The sequence below is a fragment of the Trichechus manatus genome, unplaced genomic scaffold (assembly GCF_000243295.1).
Source record: "Trichechus manatus latirostris isolate Lorelei unplaced genomic scaffold, TriManLat1.0 scaffold00007, whole genome shotgun sequence".
NCBI classification, from domain to species: domain Eukaryota; kingdom Metazoa; phylum Chordata; class Mammalia; order Sirenia; family Trichechidae; genus Trichechus; species Trichechus manatus.
This window is the reverse complement of record NW_004443943.1, coordinates 21,480,275-21,499,903: the sequence shown is the minus strand read 5'-3', so window position 1 is coordinate 21,499,903 and position 19,629 is coordinate 21,480,275. Positions and strand designations below refer to the sequence as shown.

The following is a 19,629-nucleotide window of genomic DNA, read 5'->3' as shown; positions in this document are numbered from 1 at the left end:
TCAAGAAAACTCTGTGGAGCTCTATTTTACTCTGTAACAAATGGGGTCACCATGAATTGGAATCGATTCAACAGCAGTGGGTCTAGAAGTGTATAAAAGAGAAGTGCCATCATCCATTACCTTTCTCCCAGCTTATCCTCCGGAAGAAGCCACTATACTTTTGCATTGCATTTTTAAGGTAACAAATAGGTGTATAGACATACATATATATCTACATAATTATGTGTGTATAAATGTATATTTACAAATAATATATATTATGTTGTTGTTAGGTGCCATCAAGTCAATTCCAACTCATAGTTACTCTATGTACAACGGAACGAAACACTGCCCAGTCCTGAGCCATTCTCATAATCACTGCTATTTTTGAGCCCATTATTGCAGCCACCATGTCAATTCATCTCATCGAGGGTCTTCCTCTTTTTTGCTGACCCTCTGCTTTACCAAGCATAATGTCCTTCTCCAGGGACTGGTCCCTCCTGATAACATGTCCAAAATACGTGAGACGGAGTCTTGCCATTCTTCCTTCTGAGAAGCATTCTGGCTGTACTGCTTCAAAGACTTATTTGTTCGTTCTTTTGGCTGTCCGTGGTATATTCAGTATTCTTCACCAACACCATAATTCAAAGGTATCAATTCTTCTTTGGTCTTACTTATTCATTGTCCAGCATTCACATACATATGAGGTGATTGAAAACACCATGATTGGGTCAGGCCCACCTTAGTCTTAAGGTGACAGTTTTGCTTTGTAACACTTTAAAGAGGTCTTTTGCAGCAGATTTGCCCAATGCAATACGTCGTTTGATTTCTTGACTATTGCTTCCATGGATGTTGATTATGGATCGAAGTAAAATGAAATCCTTGACAACTTCAATCTTTTCTCTGTTTATCCTGATGTTGCTTGTTGGTCCGGTTGTGAAGATTTTTCTTTTCTTTATGTTGAGGTGTAATCCATATTGAAGGCTATTGTCTTTGATCTTCAACAGTAAGTGCTTCAAGTCTTCTTCATTTTCAGCAAGCAACATTGTGTCATCTGCATAACGCAGGTTGTTAATGAGTCTTCCTCCAATCCTGATACCTCATTCTTCTTCATATAGTCCAGCTTTTGGAATTATTTTCTCAGCATACAGATTAAATAAGTATGGCGAAAGGTTACAACCCTGACACACACCTTTCTAACTTTTAAACCACGCAGTATCCCCTCGTTCTGTTTAAACAACTGACTCTTGATCTATGCACAGGTTTCTCATGAGCACAATTAAGTGTTCTGGAATTTCCATTCTTCTCAATGTTATCCATAACTTTTTATGATCTATGTGGTCAAATGCCTTTACACAGTCAATAAAACATAGGTAAACATCTTTCTGCTATTCTCTGCTTTCAGCCTGGGTCTCTCTGACATCAGCAATGATATTCCTCATTCCACATTCTCTTCTCAATCCACCCTGAATTTCTGGCAGTTCCCTGTCGATGTACTGCTACAGCCGATTTTGAATGATCTTCAGCAAAATTTTACTTGAGTGTGATATTAATGACATTGTTCGATAATTTCCGCATTTGGTTGGATCACCTTTCTTTGTAATAGGCATAAATATGGATCTCTACCAGTCAGTTGGCCAGGAAGCTGTCTTCCAAATTTCTTGGCATAGACAAGTGGGCACTTCCAGTGCTGCATCTATTTGTTGAAACATCTCAATTGGTGTTCTGTCAATTCCTGGAGCCTTGCTTTTTGCCAATGCCTTCGGCGCAGCTTGGACCTCTTCCTTCAGTACCATTGGTTCTTGATCATATGCTACCTCCTGAAATCATTGAATGTAGACCAATTTTTTTTGGTATAGTGACTCTGTGTATTCCTGCCATCTTCTTATGATGCTTCATGTATCATTTAACATTTTCCTCATAGAATCCTTCAATATTGCAACATGAGGCTTAAATTTTTTTCTTCAGTTCTTTTAGCTTGAGAAATGCTTAATGTCTTCTTCCCTTTTGGTTTTCTAACTCCAAGTCTTTGCACATATCATTATAATACTTTACTTTGTCTTCTTCAGCCTCCCTTTGAAATCTTCTGTTCAGCTCTTTTACTTCATCATTTCTTCCTTTTGCTTTAGCTACTCAGTGTTCAAAAGCAAGTTTCAGAATCTCTTCTGACATCCATTTTGGTCTTTTCTTTCTTTCCTGTCTTTTTAATGACCTTTTGCTTTCTTCATGTATGAAGTCCTTGATGTCCTTCCACAACTCCTCTGATCTTCAGTCATTAGTGTTCAATGCATCAAATCTATTCTTGAGATGGTCTCTAAATTCAGGTTCGATATACTCAAGGTCATACTTTGGCTCTCATGGACTCGTTCTAATTTTCTTCAGCTTCAACTTCAACTTGCATATGAGCAATTGATTGTCTGTTCTGAGGTCGGATCCTGGTCTTGTTCTGACTGATGATGTTGAGTTTTTCCATCGTCTTTCCACAGATGTAGTCAACTTGATACCTGTGTATTCCGTCTGGTGAGGTCCACATGTATAGTCACTGTTTATGTTGTTGAAAAAAAGATATTTGCAATGAAGAAGTTGTTGGTCTTGCAAAATCCTGTCATGTGATCTCCAGCATTGTTTCTATCACCAAGGCCGTATCTTCCAACTACGAATCCTTCTTTTCTGTTTCCAGCTTTGGCATTCCAATCACCAGTAATTATCAATGCATCCTGATTGCAAGTTCGATATCAATGTCAGACTGCAGAAGTTGGTAAAAGTCTTCAATGTCTTTTGGAGTCTTTTATAGTTCCATATAAATTTGAGGGTGGGCTTCTCCATTTTTGTAAAAAGGATGTTGGAATTTGATGGATAATTCATGAATCCATTAATTTCTTAGGGTAATATTGACATCTTAACAATATTAAGTTTACCAGTTCATGAACACAGAATGTTCTTCCATTTATTTAGGTCTTCTTTAATTTCTTTCAATAATGATTTATACTTTTCGGTGTTCAAGTTTTCCACTTCTTTGGTTATATTTTCTAGGTATATTAATTATTCTTTTAGATGTTATTGTGAATAGAATTGTTTCCTTAATATCTTTTTCAGAATGCTTGTTGCTGATATGTGGAAACTCAACTGATTTTTGTGTGTTTACCTGCTACTTTGCTGAATTTTTTGACTAGCTCTAGTAGCTTTCTTTTTTTTTTTTTTTTTGGTTTTTTCTTGTTGTTTTTTTATTGTACTTTAGGTGAAGGTTTACAGAACAAATAGTTTCTCACTAAACAGTCACTACACATATTGTTTTATGACATTGGTTAACAACCCCACAACATGTCAACACTCTCCCTTCTCAACCTTGGAGAACCTTTTGTTTTTGTTTTTTTTGGTGAAAATATACATAGCCAAAGGTACACCATTTCAAAAATTTCTACATGTACAATTCAGTGACATCGATTACATTTTTCCAGTTGTGCTGCTATTCTCACTGTCCTTTTCCGAATTATTCTATCACCATTGTCTTCAACTCACTGACCCCTAGGATTCCCATCAAGCCTTTTGAGTTGCTGTTGTCAATTTGATCTCACATAGATAATTCTCTTCTAGTAGCTTTCTTGTGAATTATTTGGGGTTTTCTGTATATAAGATTGTGTCATCAGGTCCTGGACAGAGCGGGAAAAAAATGTAGAAAAAAAATCAAACTCACAAAAGAAGACCAGACTTACTGGTCTGAAAGAGACCGGAGAAACCCTGAGAGTATGGCCCCTGGACACCCTTTTATCTCAGTACTGAAGTCACTCCCGAGGTTTACCCTTCAGCCAATGATCAGACAGGCCTATAAAACAAACAATAACACACATAGTTCAACCATCTATACGAGACTAAATGGACACATCAGCCCAGGGACAAGGATGAGAAGGCAGAACCGGACAGGCAAGCTGGACGAATGGAAATGGAGAATTCAAGGTTGAGAACGGGGAAGTGTTGACACGTCACGGGGTTGACAACCAATGTCATAAAACAATATGTGTATTAATTGTTTAATGAGAAACTAGTTTACTCTGTAAACTTTCACCTAAATCATAATTTTTAAAAAAAAGATCATGTCATCAGCAAAAAGGAATAGTTTCACTGCAGCGATTCCAGAGCACTGTGATATTCCTCTAATCATGATCCTCCTTCTTGGATACTGGGATTTTAATACCTACAGTGTGTCGGCTGAGTCTCTGGTCATGGAATCGCCTTCGTTTATTATTTGGCTTTTGGTATCCACATTGGGACTGACATTTAAGGAACTCACATTTTAGTAGGATTAAAAAATAAATAATCATAGAATTATGATCAAGTTGATCCATGCTTCAATGGAAGTATGCATATGATGATTATGATGCTAATGAAACCAATCAAGGTCAAGATTCCAATGCTGCCTAAAGGGATTACAACATTTTAAAGAGAAAATGACACTTGACCTAGGTCTTGAATGAAGTGTAAGAGACCTGCATCTTAGCGAAAAGAAAAAGGCTTAAGATAAATCTTGAAACTGCATGGTGTGTTGGAAATTGATGAAGAGTGGGTATGACTAGAACTGAGGGTGTAGATGTGAAAAGTGGAAGGAAAGGTCACTGAAGTCAGATTGGTAACATAATGTGAAGGGTCAAGTCAATGAATTTGGGCCTTAATCCATAAAACAGTCACTGAGAGCCATTTAAAGTTGTAAAGTGTAGGAGTGGCATGTTTAGACATGTGCTTTTGAAAGCACAAGGGAAAAACAATCTTTGGCCGAATTTATGCCACAGATAGGCAGACAGGGAAACACAGATATGAGGCCCCTAGGCCCCTCCTCTTAGTTCTTCCCCCTTTAATCTCCTTGGACAAGCAATGTGAGTGTGTTTCTAGAAAAAGATGGATGGAAACTTGAAACGTCAAAGAACAGTAATAATGTAGGAATACCTTAAAAAGCTGATACTCGGTAAATACTTGTTGAATGAAAGCTACCCATTAAGAGGAGATATTAAGTGGATAGCAAATATGGCCATCCTTCCATCCTTCTATCTATCCAACCATCTTTTCTGCCATCCTGCCTTTTATCCATCAGTTTGTGTGATCATACATCAAATAGTTACTGCATATTCTCTTTCTACCTGAGGAAAAACATAGTGTTCAAGGAGTATCAAACCTCTAAGTTTGTTATTTTCAGGAAAACGAGTTAGTCTGGGAGAGGGCCTGGCCTGCATGGAGTTGTCTTTATTCCTGACCACAGTTTTACAGAAATTTACCTTGAAATCTCTGGTTGACCCAAAGGACATCGACACTACCACAGTTGTCAAAGGATTTGGCTATGTGCTGCCCTGGTACCAGCTCTGCTTCATTCCTGTCTGAAGAAGGGCAGACCATCTGACCGTTGCTGTGCTGTCACCTACAACCCCTCCACTGGGGAAATGTTCACCTCCTTCCCACCACTCCAGATACCTTCTCTGACTTCTCTCCACATCTTCCTATTCCTTCAAGAGCCAATGAAAACCTAACCTCCGTTAAGGAGAGTTTCCTGAGTTTCTCAGCATAAATTTATTTCCTATTTTCTATACCATGTAACTCTTGTATTGGCCACTCCACGCCTTAATACTTATCTGAGTTATTATTATGTTATCCTTTGGAAACAGAACAAAAAATTATAATTTTTCCAGTTACCATTGAGTCGATTCTGACTCATGGCAACCCCATGTGGGTTAGAATAGAACTGTGCTCCATAGGGTTTTCAGTGGTTGATTTTTCAGAAGTCGATCCCCAGGCCTTTCTTCCAAGGTACCTCTTGGTGGACTCAAATTCACAACCTTTCAGTTAGCAGCCAAGGACACTGAACTTTTGCACCACCCAGGTATTAATGTGTGCTAATTCACAGCCATTTCTCCTCCTAAAACTTCTGTTCTAAAGAAAAGTGTTATTATTTGCTGGGTTCTCAGGTTTTTCTGCTTTTGTGTATAAAACACATAAGAAATACAAAAATAGAGTCCAAAGAGGCCATGTTGATCCTCATAATGATAAATACAAGCAAGAAATAAAAGACAGCAGAAAAGCTCCATTGGCTGAGTGTCACCTAGAGTTACTACAGATTTGGATTGGAAGTGAGAGAAAGTATGTCAAGGAGCAGCTCCAACCTGTAGGGGAATATCGAGAGGATCAGCGATGAGGAGGAATGAACATTAAGTGTTAGAATTCATGTCCCCGCTCTGGTGTTACTGTGACCACTAAATAAAGCTGTGAGGGTGGCTAAGATGCTCAGCTGGGCTCTGTGCCCTGTGGACCTGGAGGGCCTGGCACTCACCGGACCAGTGTCCGCATGTCACATGCAGCACTCAGTTCTGGTAGGCTGTGGCTGAGAGGGAGCTCGAATTCCAATCTGTCTTCCCCTCGGCTACAGGGAAGGGCCTGGTGAAGCTCAGGGACAGCAAAATAACAGGAACCATCCACAGGTAGGAGAAGCACTCAATATTAGAGTGGACGCAACATGGCTGCTGCCCAGGTGGATCATCTTGGAAAATCACTTTGCTTACTGGACTCTCAGTTCTGAAACAGCTGCCTCAACTCAGCTTAACTTGCAGTCTCACAGCCCTGTGTAGCATAAAGGACAAAGCACAGAAAAGTGAGCTCAGTCCCTTGCAAGTAGAGGCCAGGAGACAGGACCAAGCTGGGACCCAGAGGCCGGAAGCCCAGGCTTACAGCAGAGCCTGTGGCCCCCCTAGTTCACAGTCCCTGCAAAGAGCCTGAAGTTTCATCTCCACAGAGATCACAGCCCAGAGCACAGCCCAAGGTCCATCCTAGCAGCCAGTGCCAAGACCCACAGCCTGAAGTCCAGATTCCAGGGGCCAAAGCTCACAGAGTAGAGCTAAGAGAGCAGGTTCAGTGCCCGAATCACAGAGTTGGCCCACTGCTCAGAGCCCAGAGCTCAGAGCACAGCAACTTCAGTGCTGGGAAAGGGTAAGGGATGACCTGGACATGTGGTCCCTGGGTGCTGTTCATGGGGATTGTTCCAAAGTCACAGACACTGGGCTCTACTCCTCTGGGCATCTGCCTATGCTGTTCCCTCTGCCTGGAGTGCACTTTCCCTTCTTCCATCCCTAGTTTGAAATGTCCCCTCCTCAGAAATGACTCTCTAAGCAATCAGTCTCCTGTGGTCCCTCTGTTATTATCTCCCTGAGTCCCTAAGTTTGTTTCCTTCACAACAGAGACTGATTTTAACAAAAATTTGTGTCTGTCTTTCCCGTTAGACTGCGAGCCCACAAGGACAGTTATGCTCACTGTTGAGTCCCCATGTCCTATCATGGAGCCTAACGCGTTGTAGCCCTAGTGTGGAATGAATGAACAGCGGAGGGTGATGTGTGACATCGGTCAGCCCATCCCTTCATCTGGAGACAGTTCTACACACGGCCCTCAGGAGGCAGGCCTGACTGACATTTTCCCTGTGTGGCTGAGGCAGTGCTGACTCTCAGGGTTCTCTGCATCCCATGCTGAAGGAAAGGCCTCACGGCCTAAAGTCCCCCATCTCTCACCATTGGTCCAGGATTCCACTCAAAGCCCCTTGAAGGATAGGATTTCCATTTATCAGTGAACAGTCCAGTCCAGTTGAAGCACGTATTACCTTATCAGTCTTACCAGGTCTCTCATGGTCTCCATGTGCTTCTTTTTATCTCGGGGAGGGATCCTTCCTGCTCTGTTGTCAGGGGGAGTTCTTTTCTCAGGGGAAGGAATCATGCAGATGACTGCTCTCCATGCATTGCCCATAACCAGTGTTCTGTCAGCCGGTGCTGTCCATGTACACATTTTACAGGTAAAATAACTAATGGTAGTTTGATGGTGCCCCATAGGTCTCTGAGGTGTTTTCTTCATTCTTTTTTTTTTTTTCTTTCTGTTTTTCAGGTTGAATATCTTTCTTCAAAGTTGCTCATTCTTTCTTCTGCCAGCTTAACTCTGTGGTTGAGCCCTTTTAGTAGATTTTTTTCATTTTAGTTAAGGTACTTTTCAACTCCAGAATTTCCATTTGGTTCCTTTGTATAATTTCTTTCTCTTTAATAATGTTCTCTATTTGATGAGTCAGTGTCATCATACTTTCCTTTAATATTTTAAATGTGGTTTCTTTCAGTTCTTTGTATATATTTATAAAAGTTGCTTTGAAGTCTTTGCTAAGTTCAACATCTCTGCCACCTCAGTCACATATAAAACCACAAGTATTGCCCCAAATCCTTCTGTATAGAAGATTCTTCCTACAGGATCTTCTCAACAAGATCTCTAATTTAGTGTCTGGGGGAGAAAACAAGTCTTAAATTGGGGAGGAGAGTGCACTGGAGCCCACTATGTAGGGGGTCAGAGAGGAAGAAGAACAAGTAGGGGACCTGACAGTACTGACACTTAAAAGTTGGCTCTCTAGAGTCTTAATTTCCTCTATTGCTTTGTATCTTTACTCTTTCTTATTTTCTATCATGTATTTCTCTTTCTTTTATTTTTTTTCAATCCACTCTGTAATCAGCTGTTGGATTTATGTATGTATCCTGATTTTCTGAGTTTTGATATTTATTACGGCCTTCCTTCTGTTTACTTTTCTGTTTCTCAGTTTTTCCCAATCATGTCTTAACTTTATTTAGCAACACTGATCAAGTTTTTATCTCAAATTTACATAAAATTTTAATAAATGGTATCATCATTTATGATGTCTATCTTACCTGTGCCAAAAATAAAACATTTCCATTTCTCATTTTCTAAACTGGATATCCAACTCATTTTCTCTTTTTTATTTTTAGTTTGTGAAATATTATATGTGCTATAAATCTTCCATACATTTTTTATATGTAACGATTTCATTTTTAGTATGTTGTAAATATTGTGAAGTTTCCATTTGAGTGGCTTGTTTCACACAAAATTTACTTGGGAATTTCTAAAATTTCCACACGCCTGTTCTTTTTTCAACTTTTCTTATTTGTTTCTGTTGTTGTTGTTAGGTGCCATTGAGTTTGTTTCAACTCATAGTGACCCTATGTACTACAGAAGGAAACACTGCCCAGTCCTCACTCCTGCATGCTTCCCTGCAAGCAAAACTTTCAGGTCAACTGGATCACCGACATTTACTGAGTGTGTATTATGATGCAATATTTCATGATTCATCCTAATCAGTGACTTTTAAAATAAACATCAGTTGAGTTAATAATTGAAACAACAGTTGATTAAAATGGAGATCAGAAAAGTTTGCTTCTGTAATCTTTAGAAGTTGCATGAGTCCAGGTCTCATTGTGCCCTTTATCGAAAACAAAGAGAATCAGTGACTCAGCTACTTGACTCACAGAGCTCTGAATTGTAAAAGCACCTTAACTACCTTATTTAAGGTAAAATAAACTCAACTGGTTTCTTTAGAGCAATCACTTTATCCCTGAGAGATGGGTGTCTGCTCTGCTCCTTCTTCCTTCCACTGAGGTTCCTCCCTGGCCCTTCCTCTTTTTAGAATGAGAGAATCATAGTGAATCTCAGGTCCACTAGTCTGATCCTTGCTTTATTTTTAAGAATTTTTAGGAATTGGTGACTCAGTCAGGTAAAGTGTCACCAATGCATCAGTACAAGACCTTGTCTTAGAATCCAGGTTTCCCAACTCCCAGCTCGGTGACTTCCCATCGCTGCCCAAATAGATGGCAGGAAGGCATCAGTGTGAAACCTCCACGGTCACAGGGTAATGCAAACCTCAGTTTGGCCCGAGTTGTGGATTAGAACAGTGATTTTTTTTTAATAAACCTTTTCATTGATGCATAATGTACATAGAGGAAGTTTCACTAGTCCTAAATGTACAGTTAAATGAATTATCACAAAGAGAACATATCTGTGTAACCAACAACAGGTAAAAAAAGAAAAGAAAAAGAATTTTTCCAGGAATCGCTTTGTTTCCTCCTGCTCACCACCTCCCATCCACTTCCCAAAGGTATCCACTATCATGCCATTGTTTACTTTGGCTTGTTTGTGAACTTTGTATAAGTGGAATCATATATTATGTATTTTTTTCGAATCTAGTTTTTTTCACTTACTATTTATGTTTGAGAGATTCATTCATGTTGTTGCAAGTAGCAGTAGTTATGTAAACTCCACTCAGAAGGAACTACAGTGAGTCTACTTGATTGGTGACTTTCGGTCATGAGTTGCATTCACAGTAAGTGTTTTAAAAGCTTTCGATTTCAAGCTCATAGTTGCCTGAATGTGAAGAGAAGGCTTCAGTGGATCCAGTTGTGGTCCTGGTGCTCTGTCTCTCCAGTTTGCTTCTCTTTTCACTCTGGAAACAGAGCTATGGGAAAGGGAAGCTCCCATCTGGCCCCACTCCTCTCCCGATTATTGGAAATATCCTACAAGTAGATGCAAAGAATATCAGCATATCTTTATACAAAGTAAGTATACCTTATCCTCCTCCAGTGGCTGCAGGGGGTAAGCAAATCAATCCCTACTTTTAAATAAAATTTATTTCTTATGGTAAAGTATTAATACGGATCACTGTAAAACAAAATATTCCCGGTGGATTTTGCTGTTTCTGTTGCTTTTTTTAATCTGGTCATTGTCAGAAATAGAGGAATGAAGTAATACATTTTGGAAGAAGATAAATATTAAGGTCATTGTAAGACAGAAGCAAATTTATAAGGATTAACAAGGTGGTGACATGGCAAAAGTAGGGAGTATGGCTGCCTTTCATTGTTTCACATTCATTTGCTGTGATATTTTGGCTGAAGGTAAATGGTGTTGGAAGTGTTTTGTGATTAGAGAGTGCATTGAAGAGTCATCTACTGTATCAGCCATGTGTTTTGTTTAGATTAGCCAGGAAAATTAAGCTTCTCCTAAGAAGTAGTTTTGACCTGATGTCAAGGGAACAGCGATGGGCTGAGGACTAGCCTGAGTGAGTGAAATAAAGCAGTAATCAGGGAGGCCCTGGTGGTGACCGCATCCTTTTGGACTCTGCCCAGAGTTGCTGTCTGTGGCCTGGGAATGCAGCAGGATGGAGGGAATGGTTCTTCCATGAGATGCTGCCTGTCCTGGCACAGCCTCTTTCTGTGTGAGCAATACCCAGGGATTTCACACTGGGGTGGGCTTCGTATCATATGGACTGATTTTTAAAAACATGAATTTTTAGTATCCACCACAGTGGTACTGCATAAAATTCCCAGGGAAAGAGGTTTACAGGTGGTCCCGAATCAGTCTGCTGGATATTGGTCCAACGGTGGGCATTGGCATCAGAAGGCTCAAGTGTAAGAGGTCGACCCAGCCACAGTTCAAATTTGTGTCTTCTATTTATTAGCTGTGGGACACCAGGAACTAAATTTAAATTCTCATAACCTCAGTTTCTCTATCTGTAAAATAGTGGTAAACAAACATGCTCAAGGTGTTGATGTGATGATCAGTTGTAATAATATGAGGACCAAGAGCCTGGCATATTGGAGGCCCTCCTTAAATGGCAACCTTAACAATCACCATCAAATGGATATGTAATATTCAGAAATATTTGAAGCTTTGTAGCAAAAGGAAATATCAACTATACAATAATAATAAGAATATCAGTATGAATCATACACAGTATATAGAGGAAATAGTGACTTTCTTTAGCTTATATTTGTGTCTTCTTTCTTTTTCCCGGTTCTCAAAAGCCTATGGCCCAGTGTTCACACTGTTTTTTAGGCATGAAGCCCCCTGTGGTTTTGCTTGGGTATGAAGCAGTGAAGGAAGCCCTGATCGATCAAGGAGAGGTGTTTTCTGGAAGAGGCAGTTTCCCAGTGACTGAAAAAACTCATAAAGGACTTGGTAGGTGTGCCTGTGCATGCCTGGGGCAGTGATAATGGCGAGTGGGCAGGACTGAACAGGGACTGAAGAGCTACTCAGGCAGAGCCTGGCCCATCCACGTGGCTGCCTGTGTCAGCGTCGTCTTCCTTGCTGTCTTAGTCGTCTAGATCTACTCTAACAGAAATACCGCAAGTGGATGGTTTTAATAGAAAGAAGTTTATTTCCTTACAGTAAAGTAGGCTAGAAGTCCAAATTCAGGGCGTCAGCTCCAGGGGAAGGCTTTCTCTCTCTGTCGGCTCTGGAGGAAGGTCCTCAACATCATCAGTTCTTCCCCCGGACCAGGAGCTTCTCTGCGCAGGAACCTCGGGTCCAAAGGACACACTCTGCTCCAGGTACTCCTTTCTTGGTGGTATGAGGTCCCCTACTCTCTGCTTGCTTCCCTTTCCTTTTATCTCTTGAGAGATAAAAGGTGGTGCAGGCCACACCCCAGGGAAACTCCCTTTATATTGCATCAGGGATGTGAGCTGGGTAAGGGTGGTGTCACAATCCCACCCTAATCCTCTTTAAGGTAAAATTACTATTGCAAAATAGAGGACAACCACACGACACTGGGAATCATTGCCTAGCGAAATTGATACACATGTTTTTGGGGGGACACAATTTAATCCATGACACTTGCCAAGAATCTCCCTCCTAGTTTCTGTTCCTTCGCCTGGTAGGAGTCATTCTCAGCAACGGAAAGAAGTGGAAGGAGACCAGGCACTTCTCCCTCATGAATCTGAGGAATTTCGGGATGGGGAAGAGGAGCATTGAGGACCATGTTCAGGAGGAAGCCCTCTGCCTAGTGGAAGAGTTGAGAAAATCCAAGGGTGGGTGATTCTTTACTCTGTATCTCCGACCTTAACAGACTACTCTCTTCTCTAGTGGGGTCTTTGGAAACATTACAGGGACATCCAAGCCTTTCCTTGTGGTTAGGGACTATCAGCCCACAGGTGGAGGTGGGAGGATTTGAAGCACAGAAAGGGAGGTGTTTGTGTATCTACGCTGTATGTGAGAGCACATGATTGTGCACACCATGTGGGTATAAAAGGCTCTTTTAATCCTATTCTTTCCAGGCTTTGTTTGTTTCCAAATGAGGAAGTCATGAAGATAGAAGACTTTGAGTCTCACCTTATGGGGCAGTTCTACTCTGTCTTACAGGGTCGCTGAGTCAGAATCGACTGGACAGCACTGGGTACTAGCTCTAATGACCTGTAAAGTGCATCTCACATAGACTGTGATTTTCAGCTTGGATTCCAAATTACGCTGGTTTTTAATTCCTTCTTTCAAATGGAGAGAAAGATAGAAAATCAAATTGTAGCTGTGAATCACACACCAAGAAATCCCAAAGACTTCCGAAATATCCCCAACACCCTAGCTAAAATAAAATTTTTTCTGAAAGCTTTGAGCCCTGCAGTGTTTCAGTTTTTAGCTGAAATGGGACTGGCAGAAGAATAGCTAACTCAACAGGTGTCCTAGTACTCTATCATTTCTTCACAACAGTTTTAATTCAGGTCTCACTAATTACATCTACAAATGTGAATATGCAGCCTTCTAATATGTGACGTTTATCAATCATTTAATAGATCCCCCACAAATAAAAAACATTTTCTCTGCTTTAATTTCTTTATCTCGAATATGATGGAATTGACCTAAATAATGATCAAATTTTTAAGTTTATGTTATAACATACTGTATGAGTCAGGGGCCAGCTCATGGCAGCTAACAACATATTCTGTTTGGTGGCTATATACAGCAATATCCTAGAAGTCTACAAGAAGGCAGCCTTTGCCCAAATAAATTAAGTTTGGGGCTGTTCCAGATGTTAAATAATACTTCATAGAGCAGTAAAAAAAAATTTTCCCTGTATTAAATGAAGGAATAAGAGAATTCCACGTAGCAATTTAGCCTTTTTTGGTTTCACTACCTGTAATTTAAGTTTGAAATAAAAATGTTTTATTTTACATTTATTTTAGACAAACAAATCTATCCTCATACTTTTTGTGCGTTTGTGTTAGTTTTTTGACTCATACAACAAGAATGTTTTTTCTTTCGTACGTTTATTCCTGAAAGTAGGAATCAACTTCATGGCAAGGGGTTTGGTTTTGGTCATCTGAAAGACAATGAGTTTTATATGTGCATTTCATTGTTACTTTTTAAATGTTTCCAATTCTTTAGCCTCACCCTGTGATCCCACTTTCATTCTGCCCTATGCTCCCTGCAATGTGATCTGCTGCATTATTTTCCAGAATCATTTTGATTATACAGATCAGAGTTTTCTTAACTTGTTGGGAAAATTAGATGAACACATCAGGATTCTGAGCTCCCCATGGATCCAGGTGAGGTGAAGCTCCTTTCTTCCTGAGAAATCATTTCTGTTTCTTTCTCTGACAAGTACAAAATTCTATATGGACCAAGCTGTGAATTTTGAATGCAAAAGTCCGGCTTAGGGTCTACTATGGATTGAATTGCATCCCCCAAAAGTATATGTTGTAAATCCTAATCCCTATACCTGTGGTTATAATCCCTTTTGGGAATGGGTTTTGTCATGTTAATGAGACACTGTTAGTGTAGGGTGTGTTTTAAGGCAATTTTTTTTGAGATTTAAGAGATTAAACAAGCAAGTGAGCAAGCAGAGATGGGGGAAGAGAGATGCCAAGCCACATGAAGATTGCCGAGGGACAGAAGGTCATAGAGACAAGGACCTCCCTCCAGAGCTGACAGAGAAAGCCTTAGCTAGCACCCTGAATTTGGACTTCTAGCCTCCTAGACTGTGAGAAAATAAATCTGTTAAAGCTACCCACTTGTGGTATTTCTGTTGTATAGCAGCACCAGATAACAAAGACAGGGTCATGGAGTGAACGTGAACAAAAGCTAACCCTGCCGTTTATTTTACAGACTGGAAAACAATATCCAGAATATAGATCTGTCTTCAAGCCCGTGGGCTCCCTGTCCAGTTATTTTGCCACTAAACCCCAAAATCCATTTTCCATAAACTACTTTGATGACTGCCCAAAAGCATGTCCATAGTACTCAATGGAAATCCAAGGCCCTTGTTGAAACACTTCCATTACCCACAAGGCTTGTCTTGCATTCAACACTTAGTGACCTCCTCATCAAATTACTTGGCAGAAATATTATAAATTAGAATATAAGGGAAGGAGAATGTTTGGGACCACAGATGCTACTAGAAGTGCTATCTAACATAGGGATGTTTGATGCGTCAGCTGTGATTCTACCTGATAAGGTAACTCAGTTAAGGATGAGAAAATTATTGGGTTTTATGGTATATTAACCATGAACAAACATGACGATTTTACCCTGTGCTGAGCTGGCACGTCTTGCACTCTGCCTAAATGACAATTGCATGATCTTAGAAAAGTCACTTAACTGCTCTTTTGCATAGTCATTTTACCCCTAAAATGCTAAGTTAGGTGTCATGGTAATTTCAAGCCCCTCCTAGTTCCAAAATATTGATTCTATTTCTGAGTCCGCTTGACAGAGGTACAAGCAGCCACAACTAGCTTTGTGATCTATATCAGGTTGTCTAACCCCCTTAACCTATGTTCTCGTCAACAAAATGTGAATCATATTAATTTGTGCCATTCTCTATTTCATGGTTGTAGGGAAGAATTAATGTAAAAAACTTAGAGGATTGATATAAAGATGCTTTTATACTGCAGAAATGATGTATGAGTATAGGAAATGATTATCATCTTTGATCCTCTGGTCACAATGTTCTCCCTCGATTCTTTCAGTAAGCATAGAGAATTACTTTATATGTACAGTAAAAAGCTTCCCCTCAAATTGGAGAACACATTTCGTTCATCCTTATAGGCTCAGTTTCTAACTAGGGCTGAGCATATGGCATATATGTCTTCATGAAATATTTTTTTATTTAATAAAGATTTTTTTCTCTTTTAGGCTTACAATACTTTTCCCTTGCTTATGATTACTTGCCAGGGAGTCATAACAAACTCTTTAATAATATTGCTTATTTAAAAAGTTATATTTTGGAGAAAGTGAAAGAACACCAGGAAACCTTGGACATTAACAATCCTCAGGACTTCATTGATTGTTTCCCGATCAAAATGGAACAGGTAAGATGTTAGAGGTCGCTCAGTTGTTTGTTTGTGCAGTTTGTGGTTCATTGAATAGTTCTGTACTCGATAGGGATGTTTAAATGACCAGGCAAGTGATGTTTGACAGGTATTTTAGGTACCTATTGTGTGCATGGATCTGCACTAAACATCATGGAATAATTTAAAATTGAACGGTTAAACAGAGTACATGGACCTTGTTCTTTAGGTACTAGTAATCAGCCTAAAAAGAAACAGAATGCACACTTGAAACAGAAACAATTACAAACAAGTCAGAAAATACAAAATATCATACCATCAAATGAAGATGGAAATGACCGTTGCACACAGTGTATGGGAGAGTGGGAAGAATATTTGCAATGAGGAACTGGAGAGGGCATTTCAGATGGGTTGAATGGTGTATGCAGAGTTCAAAGGTGTGTGGTGGCAATAGGATCAGGTGAATGGAAGAGAGAAGCCTTAACTGAGTGTAACCAAAAATGAATCTGGACAGATATGGAGTTGGTTTTTGGTGTCTGTCAGGTAACATATAAACATGAATACTGACATGGAAAGTTTTTATTTGATTGGGTACATGTAGGAGTCAGCACAGGAATAAAATGCCAATAATTTTTAGGGAAATTATCCTGGAAATTCTGTAGAATTATCTGTATGATGAAAACGGAGATTGAGACCCACTGGGAGATTGTTCATTTATTTAAACTTAGTTTCAATGAAAGTGTGGACCACAGAAACGCAGAAGTGTCTGAAATAAAATGAAGGTTGTCCATCTTGTCATATTGTCAGAAATATGGGAGGACAATCAAGTAGGTAGTGCCATGCAAATCAAATAAGAAGCAATATTTTAGAAGAAATAGATTTTTAAAAAATAGGAAGTGAAGAATGCTGTATTTGGGAAGGCTTTGATTTCTGTTAAGAGTTTGTGTCAGAGGAGGCCAATTGTTGTTGGTTGTCATCAAGTCAATTCTGACTCAAAGTGACCCTATATGACAGGATAGAACTGCCCCACAGGGTTTCCTAGGCTAAAATCTTTACAGGAGCAAATCCCCAGTTCTTTTCCCCCTCAGAGCAGCTGCTGGGTTCAAACCGCCAACCTGTCAGTCAGCAGTCTAGGATTTAACCACTGCGCCACCAGAGTTTGTGTCATAGGAGGCCTATAACCCAAAAATCCAAATCTGTTGTAATCGAGTCAATTCCGACTCATAGAGACCCGAGAGTGCCAAAACATAGGGGATTATGTGGAAATTCAGTATGAGAGCAGATGTCCTCTTTGTGAAGTTGAACCAACAAGATAAAGATTCAGATGGTGACCACTTACTTTGTAGCACTGGGCAGAAATGAGAAATCAGTCAATAGGCCAAAATGGGAAGAGGTCAAAGATGCTGAGAGAGGTGACATTCAAAGAAGTAGCCCTGGAATTTGAGCTGGACCTCTCAAATCGTGTGTTCCAGATGGAATGCAATAAAGGAGATGCAATGGTTTGAAGAAACTGGAGGAAGAAGCACATTACTTCCTCTGTCTGCCTCCTCTGCTGTTACAGCAATGAATGATTCTTATACTTTTGGGGATCCAGCTATTACAAGAATCTGATAAAAGGTGTAGACACCTTTCCAGAAAACTGCACCTACCTAAGTTCTCTGTATTTTGTTCACATATAGAGGGGATTCCTAATGCTTTGAAGCCTCTCTAATTATCCCAGGTTAAGGAGGCCCCTAAGGTCTCTCTGGTATTTCAGTTTGAATTGGCTATTTCCTCAATATTACATTTAATAATAGATTGTGCTTGTCTACAAATAAGAGAAAACCCAGTGTGGCCTAAACAAATACTGGGTTTATTTATCTCACATACAAGGAGTCTCATGTTCGGCCAGGCAAGGAGTCAGGTACCATCTATTTTTCTTCACCATATTTAGTATACAAGCTTTCATCGTCATGCTTAAGTCCTCATGTCCCAAGATGATATCTTCCCCATCTGTACGTTCATATCTGTGTTTTGAGTAAGAAGAAAGAAAGAGAAGAGGCACCACATGGCTTCTGCTTATATCTCATTGGCAAGAGCTATGTTGCATGGCCCACCTAGCTGCAAAAGGCTGACAATTGGAAATTTTAGACAAGAAAGGGAAAAATAGGTAGGAAATGAAGATTGGGTCATCTAATTTCCCGTGTCTGCCATACCATACAGGAGTTTTTCTTAAAAAAGAACTCTCTAATTTCGAAGTTTGCTTAACTTTAAAATAATCTGAGTTATTTTGAACTCATTGAAATTAAATATGCTGGCAAATAATTTGTCAAACTATTACATAACATTCCTAGGAAAAGGACAATCAACAGTCTGTATTTACTATTGAAAACTTGATAATCACTGTAACTGATGTGTTTTCCGCTGGGACAGAGACAACAAGCACTACCCTGAGATATGGACTTCTGCTTTTGCTAGAGTACCCAGAGGTCACAGGTACTACCACAGATGGTGGGCAGGGTGAAATTCAGAAAGGAAGTTGACAAGACATTTCTAGTGTTTTCCATCTCGTTTCTCTTAGAGAAGCTTCACTATTTAAATTTCTGTGACACCATGTATAATTTGTTCAAGTCTGATGAAGAGATAAAAATGAGACAACTTTGCACAATAGAGGAGGATGACTGAGAGAAGGGAAGGACAGTGTGGGCAGTACGCAAGGTGATAAAGCTCTGGTGTAGTGTCAGGATTCCACGGGAGGGTATGTATGGCAGGAAAGCTTCAGGAAGGCTACTGGACACCTGGAGACCTGGTAATGTAGTGGTTAAGAGCTTAGCTGCTAACCAAAAGGTTGGTAGTTCGATTCCACCAGCCACTCCTTGGAAACCCTATAGGGCAGTTCTACTCTGTCCTATAGGGTTACTATGACTCAGAATTGACTCGAAGACAATGGGACAGGGCACCAGGCCTAGGAAACAACCAGTTCAGAATGGACTAGTGGATACAGCAGGTGTGAGGGAAGCCACCAACAACAAAAGGGAAGTGATTGATTATCTAAGGTTTCCCAATAATTAGTAAATTATTACTAGGAATTTGAAACATTTACCTGAGCATTTGGAAATCATTGAGAAAGTCTGGGACGTGAAATAGATACTTTTAAGTCCAATAATGTACAAAAATTGAAACATAATCTCATCAGTGAACAATATTTATGTAGTCCTAAGGATGTAAATAATAAATACTGATATAAACAGAATTGTGATGGAATAGATTGGGGAAAATCGAGTGATTAGAAGCATGTGTGTGTTTGTTTGTGTATGCATGCATCTATTTCCTAAGGGATTGGTATTACAGATGTACATGATCATCATCCTTACAAGGATGTCATTAGATATTGTCTAAAAATGGATAAATCAAGAAATAAAAGAGTCATTATTTAGAACTATGAACATAAATTTCAGAAGAATGATTCAAAGTGGCTGTCTTGGGGGAGTAGGAGAAATTGCACACAAACACACAACACACACACAAACGCAAATCTAAATATAGATATGATAGTAGAATTTAATTTTTGAAGCATCCTATATTATTTTTACATAAAATTAACATTTGATTCTTGTTTTTCTTTCTGCGAGAATAGTAATTTCTTGAGCTAATTATGTGCTATTTATATTTTGGAACGTTTAACCTTTTCTCTTTGTATTAGTTATCCTGTAGGCTAATGTATATGTATGTACAGATTTACACTCATGCCTAGCTTGTAGGAGAGCTAATGTGT

The 19,629-nt window shown here is 39.7% G+C and overlaps 1 pseudogene; it reads left to right on the top strand.

Moving 5' to 3' along the window:
• Positions 1-19,629, top strand: part of LOC101349758 (cytochrome P450 2C18-like) — a 70,474-nt pseudogene that overhangs the window by 49,565 nt on the left and 1,280 nt on the right.